At 41.0% G+C, this 18,390-nt stretch overlaps 1 long non-coding RNA gene across 1 annotated transcript in view; it reads right to left on the bottom strand.

The window, feature by feature from the left end:
• Positions 1 to 7,765: 7,765 nt before the first annotated feature.
• Positions 7,766 to 18,390, bottom strand: part of LOC117872557 — a 148,262-nt gene continuing 137,637 nt past the window's right edge. The window contains exon 2 of the long non-coding RNA XR_004644510.1: positions 7,766 to 8,452. This is a non-coding gene — a long non-coding RNA (uncharacterized LOC117872557). The remainder of the gene's footprint in view (positions 8,453 to 18,390) is intronic.

The raw sequence follows: 18,390 nt of genomic DNA, 5'->3' as shown, positions 1-18,390 counted from the left end.
GGACAGAGCCCCGCTGCAGTCCATCTCTAACCGCCCTCCCCCGCCACCAAGTCCCATACTCCCTTCACCCAAAGTGCACAGAAGGAGAGGCGGCAGAGTCCCTGCTAACTCTCACTCCACCCCTGCAGAGAGCTCGAGCAGCAGAAGGCTCTCATTCCCCAAAGTTTGACAAGTTCTTTCCTTCCCGCCTGACACAAGCCCCCGTCCAAGTTTCACTTCCCAGTCCCATGTGTAGTTGATAATAAAAAATATGTTTCTGTTAACTACTGTTTCCATCATGTTCTTTTGGAGGAGGGGGGGGAAAGGGGGTTGGTAATTGGACAGGACAGTCACCTTTGGCAGGGTACATAGTAGGGGGCAGGCACAGCAGCAGGGCACATACATAGTGCAGTGATGCAGTGACTACTTACCCTGGTTAGTCTGGGAGGTTCTTTTCATGTTATGTGGTGGGGGGTGGGTTGCTCTGTGACTTTGTGTCAGGGGAGGGCAGTTAGAGATCTTAAGCGGCGGTCCTTAGGCAGGATCACAGAGCCACACAGCAGGGGATCTGTAACCGTCCCACCCCTGCCACAAACTCACATAGACCCCCCATACACACAGTCCGTATCAGGAGGGGTGACAGGCTCCGTTGAAAGAACCATCCCACCGCAGCGGAGCCTGTCAGTCCTTGAGTTTAGAAGCTGCATTCGCGCGACTACACTACACCCGCTCCGCACCACAGTCTGCGTCCCAGTTTTAAAAAATTCCCGCGAAAACAGTATTAAAGAAAACGGTGTGCTTTAACAAAGTAGAACTATTTTTATTTTGAAACGTGTGTTGGAAGTGGGGTGAAGGCTTCTCTGTACACAAAATTAGAAAGTCACAGGTTACCCTGCTCACTCAGGAACTTTGCTTTCAAAGCCTCCCGGATGCACAGCGCTTCCCGCTGGTCTCTTCTAATCGCCCGGCTGTCTGGCTGTGAGTAATCAGCAGCCAGGCTAATTTCCTCAACCTCCCACCCCGCCATAAAGGTCTCCCCCTTGCTCTCACAGAGATTGTGGAGCACACAGCAAGCTGCTATAACAATGGGGATATTGGTTTCGCTGAGATCACAGCGAGTCAGCAAGCTTCTCCATCTCCCCTTGAGACGTCCAAAAGCACACTCCACCACCATTCTGCACTTGCTCAGCCGGTAGTTGAAGAGTTCTTTTTCAGTGTCCAGGGCACCTGTATAGGGCTTCATGAGCCAGGGCATTAGCGGGTAGGCTGGGTCCCCGAGGATGACTATAGGCATCTCCACATCCCCAACAGTTATTTTGTGGTCCGGGAAGTAAATACCTTGCTGCAGCCGTCTAAACAGACCAGAGTTCCTGAAAACACGAGCGTCATGAACCTTGCCCGGCCATCCGACATTGATGTTGGTAAAACGTCCCCTGTGGTCCACCAGTGCTTGCAGCACCATGGAAAAGTAGCCCTTTCTGTTAATGTACTGGCTGGCCTGGTGGTCCGGTGCCAGGATAGGGATGTGAGTTCCATCTATGGCCCCACCGCAGTTTGGGAATCCCATCGCTGCGAAGCCATCTATGATCGCCTCCAAGTTTCCCAGGGTCACTACCTTTGGCAGCAGTACATCAACGATTGCCTTGGCTACTTGCATCACAACAACCCCCACGGTAGATTTGCCCACCCCAAACTGGCTCGCGACTGACCGGTAGCTGTCAGGCGTTGCAAGCTTCCAGAGGGCTATGGCCACTCGCTTCTGGACAGTCAGGGCTGGTCGCATCCGGGTGTCATTGCGCTTCAGGGCAGGGGACAGCAACTCACAAAGTTCAAGGAAAGTTCCCTTCCGCATGCGGAAGTTTCGCAGCCACTGTGATTCATCCCAGACCTGCAGCACTATGCGGTCCCACCACTCAGTGCTTGTTTCCCGTGCCCAGAATCGCCGTTTCACAGCATCAACATGACCCATTGCCACCGTGATGTCCTCGGCGCTGGGTCCCCTGCTTTCTGAGAGGTCTGTGCTACTCTCAGACTTCAGGTCATCACCGCGTTGACGTAGCCTCCTCGCCTGACTTTTCTGCATCTGCCTCAGGGCAACCTGTATGATAAGCTGCGAGGCGTTGAGAGCGGCCACAACTGCAGCGATGGTTGCAGTGGGCTCCATGCTCACAGTGCTGTGGCGTCCGCGCTGTCAATGACTTGAAAAGTGCGCGAAATGATTTCCCGCCGGCGCTTTCAGGGAGGGAGGGAGGGCGGGAGTGATGGACGGATGACGACAGTTACCCAAAAGCACCCTGGCCCCTTTTTTTTTTACCCAGAAGGCATTTGCGGCTCCACCCAGAATTCCAATGGGCGGCGGGGACTCCGGGAACTGTGGGATAGCTGCCCTCAGTGCACCGCTTCCAATGTCGACGCTTTCCCCGTTAGTGTGGACTCACAAAGTCGAATTACTGTCCTTAGTGTGGACACACACGTTCGACTTTGCAATATCGATTCCAAATATTCGATTTAAGTAAAATCGAACTACTCTCGTAGTGTAGACAAGGCCTTAGTTATTTATTTAGTCCTTATTATGATAACTGGTTAATTTTTTCAACCCTTCTTCCACCTTTTTTAATAACTGGGTTTAGACTGAAACTTGTCCTATTGAACACAGAGAGAGAGAGAGAGCGAGAGAGAGAGAGAGAGAGAGAGAGCGCTAATGTAGTCACAAGCAGGAAATTTCAAACTGTAACAATAATTGAGTCTAACTACTAGTGTGTTATATTGCCCATCCAAATTCCTACAATATTGAAACATCTGGGAAATACCACAGTATTTAATAACAAGTAAAGAGTCAGGATAGATCTCTGCTTTTTGCACTTCTTTTGTGCTCCTGATCAGAGCAGATGTACAGACTACGGTGGCCAAGACCCGTTGCCAGAAGATACCAAGTCAAATCACTTAACTGTGTTATGTTTCTACCCTGTGACTAATTAAAATCACTTGTTCTACATTTAATGCTAATAAAACTGCTAGATATCTGTGCGGTGATCTGTTGGTCACAGTTAAGACATATGGGCACACAGCAAAGCAGATATACCAAGATCCCAAAATAAATAATCTCTCAGAACATTATTTTTAATCCTGTGTTTGATATTTCAGGTTCTAAACTTCCTTTCATCTGTAAGAATGTGGAGTTTGGGGGGTGGTATAGCAATTCCTGACATTGTTTATTACATAAAATTGCAAAAACTGTAGAGAAGTGGTTTCAGACGCTAAACCAAACCATGTTTTTCAATCTTTATATGACTCATAGACCCATAGGTTTAGAAGGGACCGCAAGGGTTAGCTAGTCTCACCTCTGGCCAATGGCAATCCTGGCTTTAATTCATGATCCACAACAGCATCTGAATGGCCTGTTTTCATAAAACTGGTGCATCTGAAGACAGGGCAGCTTTAGATCACATTTGCTAATCATAGGGCCAATCCTGCCTTCTGTGAGATGCTGACCACCCCAAATATTTCACTGCTTCCACCAGGAATTGAGGGCACTCAGTGAACTTGTCACAGCATGATTCATATGAATGAACATGATCCATGCTTTGAAAAATTAAGGATCTCTAGGGTTGCAAAGGCATTAAGTCCACTATAGCATGCATGTGAGAACAATGTGTAAATATTGGAAGGATGCTATGTTACAGGTTAGCCAGTGTGCAGGAAGTTTTGTGTCAAAAAGTAATTGAATACAAAGCAACAGCAAACTCAAGACTAATGTCAAACAAAGCAATAACAGAAGTTTGGCACAGAACGGTGCCATATATTGTACAAATACCTTTGCAGCTTGTTTTCTTTTTAAAATATAGACTTTGTAAACAGGATATTTTGATAAGGAAAGATATTTATTAAGCATGAGTCATAGACTGTAATTTTTTTTCTACTGAAAGGATTTCACATGGAAATTACAATCTCTGCTCAGCATACCTTAGTTCATGGCAGTAAATTACTTTTCATATGTAGTACAAGAACAAGTATAAGAACATTCAGATATACCTCTAATACAGTCTGTACAGTAAATGTTGAAGAGGAGAAAACACATACTATTTTTAAAGTGAAATCCAGTTCCTTGAAATATAGAAATATTGTTATTCTTTGTCTTAGCTGAATACTATTTGGACAGAAGAATCAATGTGGGAATAGGCAAACCACAAGGATCTGTTGGTTTGAATTCAGGATTGTATTCAAACCCCAAAAGATAAACTGAGCCCAAGTTTTCAGAAACTCAACTGGATTTTGGTCATTAGATAACTAATCCTATTAGTGTGTTGTTCTAAAAATGCAAGGGGGGGGGGGGGGGAAAAGAAAAGAAAAAGCCCTTGGACAAATATTGTTCAGCAAATAAATTTTACAAAAAATGCAACTGTTCAAAGAAAATCAAATGTATATTTCATTTCATATTATGATTTATTTTAGAAAACACATTTAAAAGTGCTGTAGCTATGAACAATAACAATAGTTGGGACCGCTGATAGGATGGTATTAAAATGTCACTAATTCTACATTTAGATATGTCTAAAATTGATTTTAACAAAATGATTGCTTAAACTTTGTTTTGCTCTAACAACCAAATCAAATATAACATTCTCTTCAAATAACTTGATGAAGCATAGACACTCTGCATATTAAAGTTTGGTTGAATGAAAATAAGAAGTTTTATATGAGTATTCTTTTTATAGTATAAATAACTAGGATTCTAGATAAGAAAATTGTATTTACATCCCAACCTCATTTTGCAGTAATGTGGTCTACTTATTAGCAAGAGACCTGACAAAGTATTGTTGCCAAGTTCTGCACATTATAGAATGACATCGCCAGTAATATCTTTCTTTGCCTCAGAAACATTGATGTTGAGAACTGAACATTTGGTCCCCTGAAATTAGTAATGCTTCCTTCATATTTTTGGCTTGGATCACTTTTTTTTTAAATCTTCTAATTTCGCCTTGATTTTTTCCCCCAGCCACAAAAATCAGATATAAAAGAAAAAAAATCATACTAAGTCTGAACACTGCTGAGAGCTTCTTCATACTATTTCCTGTTGCATTGTTCTATAAACCACTAAATTGCAGTGACTTATTTCCTCTGAATTACCTGGATTATTTGGCCATGGGAAAAACAAATGGTTTTTGTACCCAGTGCAAATATCGCTGCTTTAAATCCCAATGATACTATTGAATAGCATAATTTATCACATTCTAAAGAGACCATAAAATACTACTATGCACAATTTTCTCTTTCTTTGTTTTATAACCAATATGTTTTTCCCCCTTCAACAGTGTTATGGGTTGACTCCCCATAGAGCCTTCCCCTCCCACAGCGTGGAGTAAAATAGGCAAACAGGAGCAACACCAACACAAACATGTTTCACTGATGTTAAATAAATGTCATGTAAATACAAGCATTTCACATAACTGACCTGAACCTCTACTCATTGCTTACCCATAACTCCCACTGAAGGCAATGGCAGTTTTGGGTGATTGGATCAGATCTAATAATGATAAGTATTACAGTGTAATATATCCCACTAAAGCCCCATGGTTTTCTTTCCCACATATAGTATATATGTATATAATAGTACAGGATTCTTTGGTTCAGGATTCTACAGTGTAATGGCACTTCTATGGTACAGTGAAGGGATTTTTAATAGTAATTGTAGTTGATTTCTCTAGGTTACCTAGCAGCCACTGAGACCAGAGAAGATTTGAAATCTGTGGTTAAAGTTTAAGCCTAATAAGCTAAAGTAATTGATCAGTTCCCCATGGATTTTCTTTGGTCACTGAGGTGTATATGGAGACTACAGGAGATTACTTTATTGTGCGATTTTAGCAGAGCAGCAGAGTCTCCTTACAATGGGTCATATACTGCTCTCCTGGGGGAAAACATGTGGGAGGGAGAGAGAGGGAAGAACACTCCAGCAGGGGGAATCTTTCCAGGCCAGAGAGGTGGAGTTTCTCCCCCAGGGAGGTTTTTGGCCCCCATGAGCTGTAGCTCCCTGACAGCTGCCAGGGGACAGGGCCATCTGGATGGAAGCCCTGCAGCTTCACTCCAGATCCAGGGCCACCTGCTCCCTGGCTGCTTGGCTCCATTTAAAAAGTCAGCTCAAAAAAACTCTGTAGAATTGCAGTGATATAAACGTTATTGATATTCCTGACGGTGCAGCACCATGGAACTGCATGGGAGGCTAACGGGCAATGCACAATTGGTACAGGAAGGAGGAAATGATTTTTGGAGAGGGGCAAGGGGGAAAGGGGTTGAAAATAGATTTCGTGCTTATGAAAGTTACTGCACTGGAAGTCCTGGAGAATAAACTTCCCTCTTTATCCACGGAACAGATACATGGCAGACAGTAGTAATATAAATTTGCAATTGTCACCCCTGCCAGCAGGTTTCATAACTGAACTGAAGGAATCTCTTCTATGAGTGAGAAGTTAGAACAGTGAATCTCTATGCTGACTTAGGCTATGGATACACGATGGACTTTACAGTGGCACAGCTGTACCGCCGCAGCTGTGGTGCCGAAAGGTCTCCTGTGTAGCCGCTCTATGCCAGTGGGAGACAGCTCTCCATTCATTATAATTAAACCACCCCCAATGAGCGGCAGTAGCTATGTCAGCAGGAAATGCTCTCCCACCAACATAGTGCTGTCCACACCAGCCCTTTTTTCCATGAAACTTATGTCAGTCAGGGGTGTGAAAAAACACACCCTGACCCATAGGCGCCGACTCTGTGGGTGCTGCGGGGCTGGAACACCCATGGGGAAAAATTGGTGGGTGCTCTGCAGCCACCGGCAGTCAAGCTCCCCTCCCGCCCTGCCCCACCTCCTCCTCCACCTACCTCCCAGCGCTTCCCACCCGGCCACCACCAAACAGCTGTTTGGCAGCGTAGCAAGCTCTGGGAGGGAGGAAGAGCAGTGGGAACGTGGCACACTCAGGGGAGGAGGTGGGGAAGAGGCGGGCCTGAGGTGGGGATTTGGGGAAGGAGTCAGAATAGGGGCAGGGACGGGGTGGAGTTGGGGCAGGGACTTGGGGGAAGGGGTTGGAATGGGGGCGGGGCAGGGCCTCATGGAAGGGTGGAGTCGGGGGGGCCAGGAGCAGAGGGAGGGTTGAGCACCCACCGGCGGGAGTGGAAGTCAGCGCCTATGCCCTGACTGACAAAAGTTTTACCGACAAAAGTGCTAGCGTAGACATAGCCAAAGTCTTTGGTGTCTCTGCTGAGATAGACAACACGGGTGCCAAGTTTGATGACAGCTTTTGCAATGTGTACACTTGTCCACTAGGAATATGCTGCCAAGCAGGCTGGAAATTGTACTTTTGTCTGATCCACCATGAGGCCAAACCAAAAGGAAGCAGATGTTGGCTGCATATCTTGGAGCCAGGTCTCAGTTATTTTCAGACCCTTCCATACATCTTTACATTGACATTGCATCCATGTTACTCTCAGTAATTCATATATGCGCCTGACATTTCAAAAATCTAGGCCAAGATTTTCAAAGGTGATTTTGGGTGCCTCTATTTTAGGGTTTCCCATTTGTAGACACTTTAACAGGACCTGATTTTCAAAGGGGTCAAACTTTCTGAAAATCAGATCCCCTTTGAACTGTCTCACATTGGGTTAGCAAAATTTAATGCACTCATAATCACTAGTCATATCTGAAAATCTTGTCCCTAACCAGAACAGACTGATTCATAAGAATATCATATATCAGCATACTTAATGTGTCAGTAAAAAACACAATAAGAAGATCCATGTGTCAGAGTGCTTAGGGTAATTACAATGTAAACTTTATTCACAAGACTTATGTAACAGGAAAAGGGAAGGAGACATTTTGCCCTTGTCATAACCATATTTTACACTGTATCTCTTGAGAGCAAATGTATAAATCAGGGAGGAGGGGGATAGGGAAGCCTTGGTGGAAAATCTGCCTTTCTTCTTGTGGTGAATTCACCTGTGTGGAAATTGTGATTGGTCTGCAGAAGAGGAAAGGAGATGGCTATTTTGCTCAAACTGTGACATTATGAGAAAATGGTAACATAATCGCAAAGGGAGAGGGAGTACAGAATATCTAAAAAGTCAGATAAAACATACCATGAAACACAGTTTGCTTTTAAATGTGTGTAAATAGTCTTTGATCAGTGAACAGGATCTTTATGATGGGCTGATATTGCAGATTAACAAACATTTGCTACAACAGTTTCATAAGTGGTTAGGCTTTATCCAGAGAATGGATGCTAAGACGAGTAGTTGGCAAGGAAATCTAATCAATTTGATGTGAATAAACTTTTTTGTACAATTAGTGGGACCTTCTCCTTCTGAAGGCTCCATTCAGAATAGAGTAACATGGATTGGTACAGCTGCATTGTAAAAGAAAAATCCTCCTGAGAGTCCTCTTCAGATTTTCATGGCTTTTCTGCTTCCTCTAATGCACCCTGCGGAAAATCTAAAGGAGAGAAAGATAGATGAGGATGCTTAGAAATTGGATTATACTTGGCAAGCATACACAATACATTGTTGATTCCACTGCAGTTTAGAAAAGTCTTAGTTATACTAGAGGAAATAATTTGCTGCATACAAAAAACGCTATGCTAAAAGAAGGTTAAAGTTGCAAAAGCAAGCACTCAAAAGTTAGGAAATACCAGAATTAAGGTTGCCTGTGCAAATTAATTCTGCCCTGTTGTGCATATGCAATATGATACAGTCTTAAACTTATACTACTTTGTCCACAGGAAAAAATGGTACAGGACACACATCAAGTAGATATAAAATGCTACAATTGGTAGCATTTTACCCCTAATTTGCCCAGGTATAAATGCCTACAAAAGCTGCAAAGCAGTAGAGAATCAGGCACTTTGTTTATTAATAGAACGCATCTTTTTAAATGGCTATATGTATATTCAAGGCTGACACTTTGGAGAGACTGACATAGCAAACTACTGGTCTTGGAGAAGTTTCATTTATGAAGCCTTGTTGATGTTTTTGTTTTAAAACGTCAACAGTACAACAGGAGGCGTGTCAAATTTGAATTTGCTCTAAATCCACACCACAGTGAACCTGAAGGAAATCAGAAATCTGGGAGTAAGTGGTCAAAAATTCCCAGACTGAAGTAAATGTGGAAAAAGAGAAGAGTGAATAATCAAATTAAAGCCTGTCTAAACACAAACTTGCATGGTTTAATTAAACCAGTTTAGTTAAACCAGAGCAAACCGGTGTGGGTTTACTCTTATTTCAGCTTCAAAGTAGCTTATTGTGTTCTAACTTAAAACCAAACTAAACCTGGTTCAAGCCAAAATAAAATAAATAAATATAAGAATGCCTAGCTCTTATATAGCACCTTTCATCCATAGATCTCAAAGCCCTTTACAAAGGAGGTCAGTATCACTAACTCCATGCAATGGACAGGGAAACTGAAGCACAGATAAGTTAAATGATTTTCCCAGGAGGCCAGAGGCAGAGTCAGGAACATAACCCAGGCATTGCTTTGTCCACTAAGTCACACTGCCTCCATAACCATGTCCACACAACCTTTTTCACCTGTTTAACTAAACTGGTTTAAAATTACACACCTTCAATTTAATTGGTGTAACTCTGTGTGTAGACAAGCCGTCAGAGTTTCATTTTTTTAGGTAGGCTATGTCTTTTGGTACTAGGGGATTTTGACATGTCAATGAATGGCTGGGTGTGAGGGCAAGAAGTTGAACAAACTTTACTGAGAGCCTGGAGACTGAAGCTGCAAAATGCCTGAAAGGCAAACAGAGAGCAAGAGCTCTGGGATAAGACCATGGTGACACAAAAGACCAAAGCGGTGGCTTCTCAGCAAGAGCTTTAATTCCCCAAGGAGCTATGAGGTTTCCCCTCACCAAATTGCCTATTGTTTAAGAGGACAATTAAAAATATCATGTTGAGAGCTGATCAGGGTTTACAAAGCTCATCTATGGCATGGTAGCTCCTTTGTTCAAAACTGTTAGCATGTAGCACATGCTGGGGATCCACAGGGATCAGCATTAGGCCCTATCCTAGGTAATGCCTTCATTAATGATTTAGAAGAGGAAGCAGGTTAATTATATGTGCAGATTATCAAAAACTAAGATGAGCTGCAGATATTGGGCAGGAGAAAGAAATACTGCAATGAAGCCTAGAGAGATTAACAAGAGGGACAGAAAAAGTCAGATTTAAGTTGAAATACATTTGGGGAATAAACAATCTGAAACTCGCATGCTTCTGGGAGATAGAGACGCAGCAGCTGAAAGAGACCTTGAGGTAATAGATTACAGCAAATGAAACAAAAGTTTGCAACATGATATTAGGCCAAAAAGCCCAATGCAGTTTAGAACTGCAGAGGCATCGCATCATGGAGCAGGGAGTTAACAGACTGTTTATGGATGGCTCCGCTGTGATCGCATCTGAAATATTTTGCTCAGCTTCAGAAAGATATCAAAAAATTGGCCTGATCCAAAATCTATTGAAATCAATGGAAAGACTTCAGGGACTTCAGTGGACTTTAGACCAGGCTCTCAAAGAACAACAAATATGACCTGGTGACTGAAAACACTGCTTTGGAACAATCTTACAGAAGCTAAATATGCATCTAGTAGATTAGCTCAGAAACGACAAAAGGGTGGATATGGAACTTGATAGTCTATATCTGAAGGGCATAAACAGCATGGAGAGAGTAATTATTTATGTTGGGACAGGAGGGTATAAGTAGTAGTAGTGGCATGCAATTAAGAAATGGAACGTTTAGCTAAATATCAGAAAAACTTCCTGACAGTGAGATATTGTAGCCTTCAGAATAGTTCCCCAAGGGAAAAGACTCATCATTTGGACATTTTAAATTAGACTAGACAGAAAACCTAAATGCCTAAGTTTTCAAATGTGAATAATAATTGTGGGTGCCCAACTTAAGACACCTTAAAAGTGCCGGATTTCTCCTTTAATAGGTCTCTATTTCAGCATCCAGAATTTGAGTCCTGCAAAATCATTAGATACTTTTGAAGATGCAGCCCAGAAAATGTCTGAATGTAGGGGACAGGTTACTGGCAGGAAGATGGACTGAATGACTTAATACATCTTTTTCTTTTGTGTCCTGACTGATTCTGTGCACTGATTCCGCACTAAAAATGAAAAATTAATCATTATTTGGGATATAAAATAACGCCCAAGAGTCTCAATAACTATATTTTCATGACATTGATTTCTTCATGTTGTTATTTCTAAAAATGGCCATGATAAATTATAGTGCTTATGATAAACAATGTAAATTCCTGAAATATATAGTAGATTATCCCAGACAAAGGTGCTAGTCTTTTCTGATATAATTATAGGTTTGCAGAACAAAGGAAATTCAGTGGGCACAATTTATCTTGATTTCACATATCTTTTTGACACAGCACCAAATACAAATTTAAAGAACTTAGACGCTGTATGACTAAAAGTATCATGGAATAAGTAAATTATGGGTGAGGTGCATTTATGTCTGAGGTGTAAATTATGTCTGGTATATCTGGTGCAACTGCCTCATGGAATGATGTATAAAGATGTGTCCTTCAACAATGAGCCTTGCAAGCTATGACCTAGACTTTTCTACGGGCAGTATTAATTAACCTGAAGAACCATGTAAAACGCACATTGATTAAATTGGCATACGATAAATTATGGTACAATGGATAATTAATATCAGGAAGGTTAATCATCAGCATGCTCTGGCAAGCTTATGCAAAAAACAAATAAATATGTTGTAAGATTTAAAATACTGCAGTGATTCTCCAGTTCATTTAGAAAGAATTCCCCACCTGGATCAAGTCTTTTTCCACCCTCCCAGTCCCCCCATTGCATGGTTCTCAAAATGTTTCATTCTGCAGACCACCAAGAAAGCATCCGTAGACCACCAATCTCCCACAAAAGCAGTCTGCAAACATTGTCATGGATAAATTTACATTAACTACAAAGATCAACAATCTACATAGCTACGGACTGGGAAACCCTTACTTAGAAAACAGTAATGATGAAATTTACCCCTGTGCTGTACCAGCACTAAGTCCTCAAAATAGGGCTTAACCATGGGAGTGATTTAAGTCGGAGCATAGACCATGTGCTGGTGATTTTCACCTTAAAGGAGTACGCTGGGAGTTCCAATTACCAAAACTGAATATAATAGTATGTAAGAGATGCCATCCTCAACTGTTCAATGACAGGCCTGAAAACCATTTTTTGCATTTGACAACTAGAAAATGTCCCCACAATGTTCACACTGTTCTCTAGATATTTCATATACAAGCAAGTATTCAGAATATCGCAGTTATGTTAATTCACTGTCAACTGAAAAGTTTTTAAAGGTGATCATCGACTACAGAGATATCATTAGTAATAACAATAAATCCATGCTTAGAATATGGAGTGCAGTTTTCAGCCCCTCATTATAAAAAGACAAACATGAGAGAAAGTTCAAAGAAGGGCAAATAAAATGACAAAAGTGCTAGAATGCAGTGTTGTTGTAGCTGTGTCGGTCCCATGATATTGGAGAGACTAGGTGGGTGAGGTCCAACAAAAGAAAGATATTACCTTACTCACCTTGTCTCTCTAAAAGTGCTACAAGACATCTGAAGGATACTTGATAGAATTATTTATATGACTAGTGGGAAAAAAGCCATTTTAAATGAATTACAAATCCTTGAGTGATATATTGCAGAAGGGAGAGGAAAGGACTGTGTTCTGCAGTCATGAATTGGTCAAACAAGGCATAATGGTGTATAAGTTAAGATAGAAACATTCAGGTTAGACATGAGACAACATTTAAGAGTCATGACAATTAGGCAATGGAATAAACTGACTAGTGAGGTAGCTGAGTCACCTACATTAGGGGTTTTCAAAGATTCATTAGATGAAATTCTAGTGGAATTATCATAGAAAATGCAGAGGAGTTGGATTGGATGACCTAAGGGGCCTTCTCCAACCCTATCATCTATGATGTTATGATTCATTCCAAGCAGAATATTTTGGACTCTCATGAATTACTGGCTGAGTATCCTGGATACTCGTGTGCATTAGTTTGCTTGTAGCATGCATAAAACTCAGCCAAAAAGCTGGTTTGGAAGTGCTTGATCTACAGTATTCAAGACTTCCCAACCTCTGTTTCATATGGTGACTCAGAGGCAGGACTGTTATAACCGGAAAACAAAAAGCTATTTTGGTTTTAGATTAGGTTATAGAAAGGAGACACCACTTCCCCCACACAAAAGGGGAGGGAACACACAATTTCATGGACAGTTTATATACTGCTATTCCTATACCATACATGAATAGCCTCCAAATAAACCAAAGTTTTAAAGTCACTGCTTAACATAAAATATGTAAAAGGAGGAAAAGGGCAAATGTACCAAATGACCAAAGTTAATAAGTTATTTTTGCTTCTTTGTTAGCAAGATAAGACTTAGACTTTTCCCAGCACCTTTCAGCCATGCTTGAAATCATCATGATAATTTCCTTCTAAGAACTCCATCCATCTATTGTTCATAATTTTCATTATCACTATAAAACTGTGTGAGCAAAAAATGTAGCTTCCCTTTCCTTAACGTGTAATCTTTCTCCCATGGACATGTGCCAAAATGGCATTTCAGCAAGCCTAAGAAAGTAACAATAATTTGTTAATCCCAAATAAACTATGACTGAGTAGCTTGAAGTGCCTAGGGGACTGACATAAATTCATGATTTTTATTGTCGTTATGAAGATAGATCATGGTGATGGATAAGACCAAGCTATTTACAGATTGTTTTCTTTACTTCTTTAAGAGAAACGTCTCTAGAAATAGGACTCAGATCTGTGTTCAATACCATATTATGTGGAAGAGCTAATTAAGAGTGAACACCCTCTGAGTCACCGATTGATTATAATATTAATTTATAGATATATGTGTGTGTGAGGGCTTTTGCATTTGAAAGGGGCATGGTACTGGAGTGGGAGTGGGAAGGCAAGACTGCCGCATTCACAGAAGAACTATACAATTTAATGAGTTTGTTTTACATTTGGTTTGGGAAGTGGTAGGAATGAGAGCAAGCTGTTCATTCATCACATTTCTGTCTGTCTTAGACCATAGTATGGATAACGGGATACAGTGTTTTTCATCTCTTGGTCACTGATTTGAATGCAGCTACTATGGTAGCTGCAGCTGATAGTCATCACTATTTGATATTTGTGGTGTTGTTGTATCCATCTATCTGATCCCAGGATATAAGAGTGACAAGGTGGGTGAGGTAATATATTTTATTGGACCAACTTCTGTCGGTGAGAGACAAGCTTTTGAGCTTACACAGAGCTCTTCTTCAGGCCTGGGAAAGATTCTCAGAGTGTCACAGCTTTAAACACAAGATGGAATATATTGTTTACATAAGGAGTTAACACATGTTGCACGAGAACATTCAAGGTGAAATGGCCAGTTAACATATTTGCAGTTGTAGGACAAAGAAGGGTTAAGGGGGTTACAGACTGTTATAATGAGCCATAAATCCAGTGTCTTTACTGAGTCCATGCTTTTTAGTAGTTATGAGGGTAAACTCCCAGGCTCATCTTTTGAAGCTGTGGTGCAGGTTTCCTTAGAGGATGAGGACTGAGTAGTCAGATATGGAGTGACTGTTTTGTGAAAAGTGTTTAATAACTTTATAATAAGTCAAGCTTTATCCTACAACTGCAGAGGTGTTGACTGCCCACTTCACCTTGAATGGTGTCAGCAATGAGGGCCTGCAACTTGCCTGCCCTGTTGCCAGACAGTCAATGAGTGTGGTTGTGCCACAGCAGAACCACCAAATTAGAAAGATTCATTTTATGACAAAATGCCAACTTCCTAGAGATTGCTGAACTGCTTACTTAATGCTCCAGTAAAGGATCTACATTTTAAACAGAATGACAAATTCATTTCTTTTTTGTTAGCAGTAAGACCTTGTATTGTACGTTATTGGAAAAATGTGACTTCTTCTGGAATTGTGGCATAACAAAATCGGGAATGTCCTTGGAATGGAAAAACATTCCCACCAAGTACATACACAAGAAACACCAAAAAGACGACAGGTATTTAGAAATTTGGTCATCCTTTTCAGCATACTCAGAGGACGCTCTGTTTAAAATGAAGATACTTTACTGGAAGAATTAAATTTATCATGAATTTCCTTATTCTGTTCTCCCGACTAACCGATGTTCCACTGGAAACTCACCTTACAACTAGAGTTTCATCCCTTAATCAGTGAACTTCAGCCTATATTAAGACTTCTTAAAAGCTTGTTTGGAGCGCATCCTACTATCCTCGCACATTGTTTATATTCACCTACAACAACTTAGGGACCCGATTTAAAGCAACTAGAAGCACAGTAACATTTTAGGCAAAATAACAGGTACGAACTAATGAGCTGCCATTGAGCACAGTACTCCTGCACCTCCTTCCCTATCATACAGTACCACAAAATGATAAGAATAAAATCAGCTCTGACACACTAAACTACATTAAAGCAATGTTAAGGGTGTGATGTAAACAAAGGGTGTTAAGTTCTGATTTAAGGCTGAAATTCTGTCTATAAAAATCAATTTGTTGTGCCCAGGATTTTCTAATAAACATAATATATTTAACCTCAAGCAGTCTTGCACGACCATATGGCATTATCTACTGTGATCTGTTGATTAAGTGGTCTATGTTTTCTTACGATTATAATATAAAAAAGTCACAACTGAGGATTGGGGCCTTCTTCTATCTGGCTTTATAAAAACACTTATAACACACTAGGCAATTGGTTAAAATACAATCAATATATTGAAAAGCAAAATGAACAGCAGCCACATAAGTAAATCCCTCACTTTACCTATGCATCTCCCTCAGGCAGCATGGGCTTCTTTTGAAGTTTTCTTGCAGTGTGCCGTAAAGGTCCACAGATCTGGGCTCTTTTGTACCAAGGATTAGATTCCAAAGAAAGGGAGCCTCTCATGGAGAAACCCCTGCCAGCAGCCCCCTTATACCAAGGACAATGAGTCTAGCTTGAATGTCTCCACAGATCTCAAATGTGGAAGTACAGCTGAAGGAGAGAGGCAATATTTCATGAAGGATGGTGCTAAGTCACATAGGGCTTTATCGGTGGGGGGAAAAAACGACACCTTAAACTCCACCTAAAAGCCCACAGGCAGGCAGTGCAGATCATGGAGCTATGGTGGAATATGCTTGCAGCTAGATACTCTCCTTAACAAGTGGGCCACCACATTGGTATGTTTAGACTGCCATCACAGGTATGATTGCAGCGAATGTAGACGTCCCCTAACTATCTTTAATCTAGATAGCACAAGTACCAATAGCAATGAAGCTGCAACACCATAGGATTTAGAATGGGCCAGCCACCCAGGTAACTACCCAGGGTCCCAGGTGGGCTTTTACAGCCAATGCTGCCATAGTTTCACTGCTATTGGTACCCATACTAACTAGATTAAACCTTGCTTAGGTATGTCTACATGTGCTGCAATCACACCTCAGCATACACCCCCCCCTATATGTTGCCCCAGTTAGAGTGCTTTTACAAGAATCTAATCTGAAGATAACAATGGAATGAATTCGTTGATTAAGGGAAGCAGTAGTTGGGTCATTGCATTTGTGCCTCAAGTAAAGCGAGTTGAAAATTTTCCAACTAAATGTTTTTCAAACAAAAATGGCTTTTCAAATAAGCAAAAATGTTGGCTGGAAATTTTCCGTTTTCATCAAAGATATTTGGGCTGTCATCAAAAAATTCAGTCATTAAAACAAACAAAAATCAGTTTTCAGGGTTTTGATTTTTCAATTAAAACCTGAACATTTTTGGAGAAAATCTGATGGAAAACAAGCAAAACAAAAAAATGTTTTCATCCACAGCTTTCACAGGAGACCCAGATTTAATTTCCAGTTTCATCTAGAACAAATAGTTTTTTCCAAGTTACAAATCTCTCAGAAATGAATACAAAAAGTTTGCATTGGAATGACTGAAAAGCCTTTTGTTTGCTTCCCATGCTGGTATTAGGGTGACCAGATGTCCCGATTTTATAGGGACAGTCCCGATTTTTGGGTCTTTTACTTATATAGGCTCCTATTACCCCTCCCCCCCGTCCTGATTTTTCACATTTGCTGTCTGGTCACCCTAGGTGGTATTGTGTATGTTGATATTATTCTGGAGGTTTATATTGGTATTTAATGTGAGGATAGTCTGGAGCTAATGCTGATTTTAACTTTGTTAAGTGTTGGAAATACACTCAGAGGGCTTATGCAATATGTACAACATAATTCTAAAAACATAAATATGGCCACAAAAACATCACCATCATACTTCATTACACATTATATTTCACATCCAATACCATTCAGAATAGCTGATAAGCCTTATAAGAAATGTTATCTAATTAATAAATGGTTATCAAATATAATAAGGACAACATATGCCTCGATTAGATAGACACAAAGAATAAGACATTTGTAGTGCATAGGTATTTTGCCTTTTCCTTGGAAGAAGTTATATTATATTAGCTAGCTGACTTCTGTCAATTATTGATTGTTCTGATGGTTTACTGTCTTCACCGAAGGTGTAAGGTTGGGCATCTGACAATTAACAACTGCTTTGTCTTCCCAGACAAGTGATCCCTGTGATCGATAGGCAAAACTGCAGGGGTTGGTTACCTTTAGGGCAAGATTTTCCACTATTTTCATATGAATGGCAGTGAAATGAATGCTTCTTATAGAGGCAGCAATCCAGTGCCTGCCTGCAGGAAGAGTCAAGACCCCTTAAGGATATGTGAATTACAGCAGTTTTCCATTATTGGACCAACTTCTGTTGGTGAGAGAAGCATATTCCTCACCCACCTCATGTCTCTAATATCCTGGGACCAATACAGCTACAACAACGCTGCACACAGAAATTTTCCATTCATGGAGGCTGATTGCACTTCAAAAGTGACATTTGAAAACTTATGGTCTCCTTGTTAAAAAGTCTTACAACCCTCTTCATCCATCTACATCTTGCTCTACACTTAAAATTTAGATGGGCCTAGCTACATTACTCTGTTGTGAATTTTTCACACTCAGGGGTGTGAGCATCATACTTAAGCCAACCTAGCCCCTGGTGTAGACACGGCTAGACTGATGGAAGAAATCTTCTGCTGACCTAGCTACCACTGCTTGGGGAGGGGGATTATCTACATTGACGGAAAAATACCTTCTGTCAACATAGGAAGTATCTACATTATGGTACTACAATGTCATAATTGCAGCACCATTGCGGTGGCCACTGTAGTGCCCATAGTGTAGATATGCCCTAAGTATAGGGTTACCATATGTCCAGGTTTTCCAGGACATAGCCTCTTTTTTGAGTTTCCTTTCTCTGTCTGGGTGG

Source organism: Trachemys scripta, chromosome 2 (assembly GCF_013100865.1).
Source record: "Trachemys scripta elegans isolate TJP31775 chromosome 2, CAS_Tse_1.0, whole genome shotgun sequence".
Lineage (NCBI taxonomy): Eukaryota > Metazoa > Chordata > Testudines > Emydidae > Trachemys > Trachemys scripta.
Note: the sequence above shows the minus strand (reverse complement) of the source record. Positions and strands in the feature narration are given on the sequence as shown.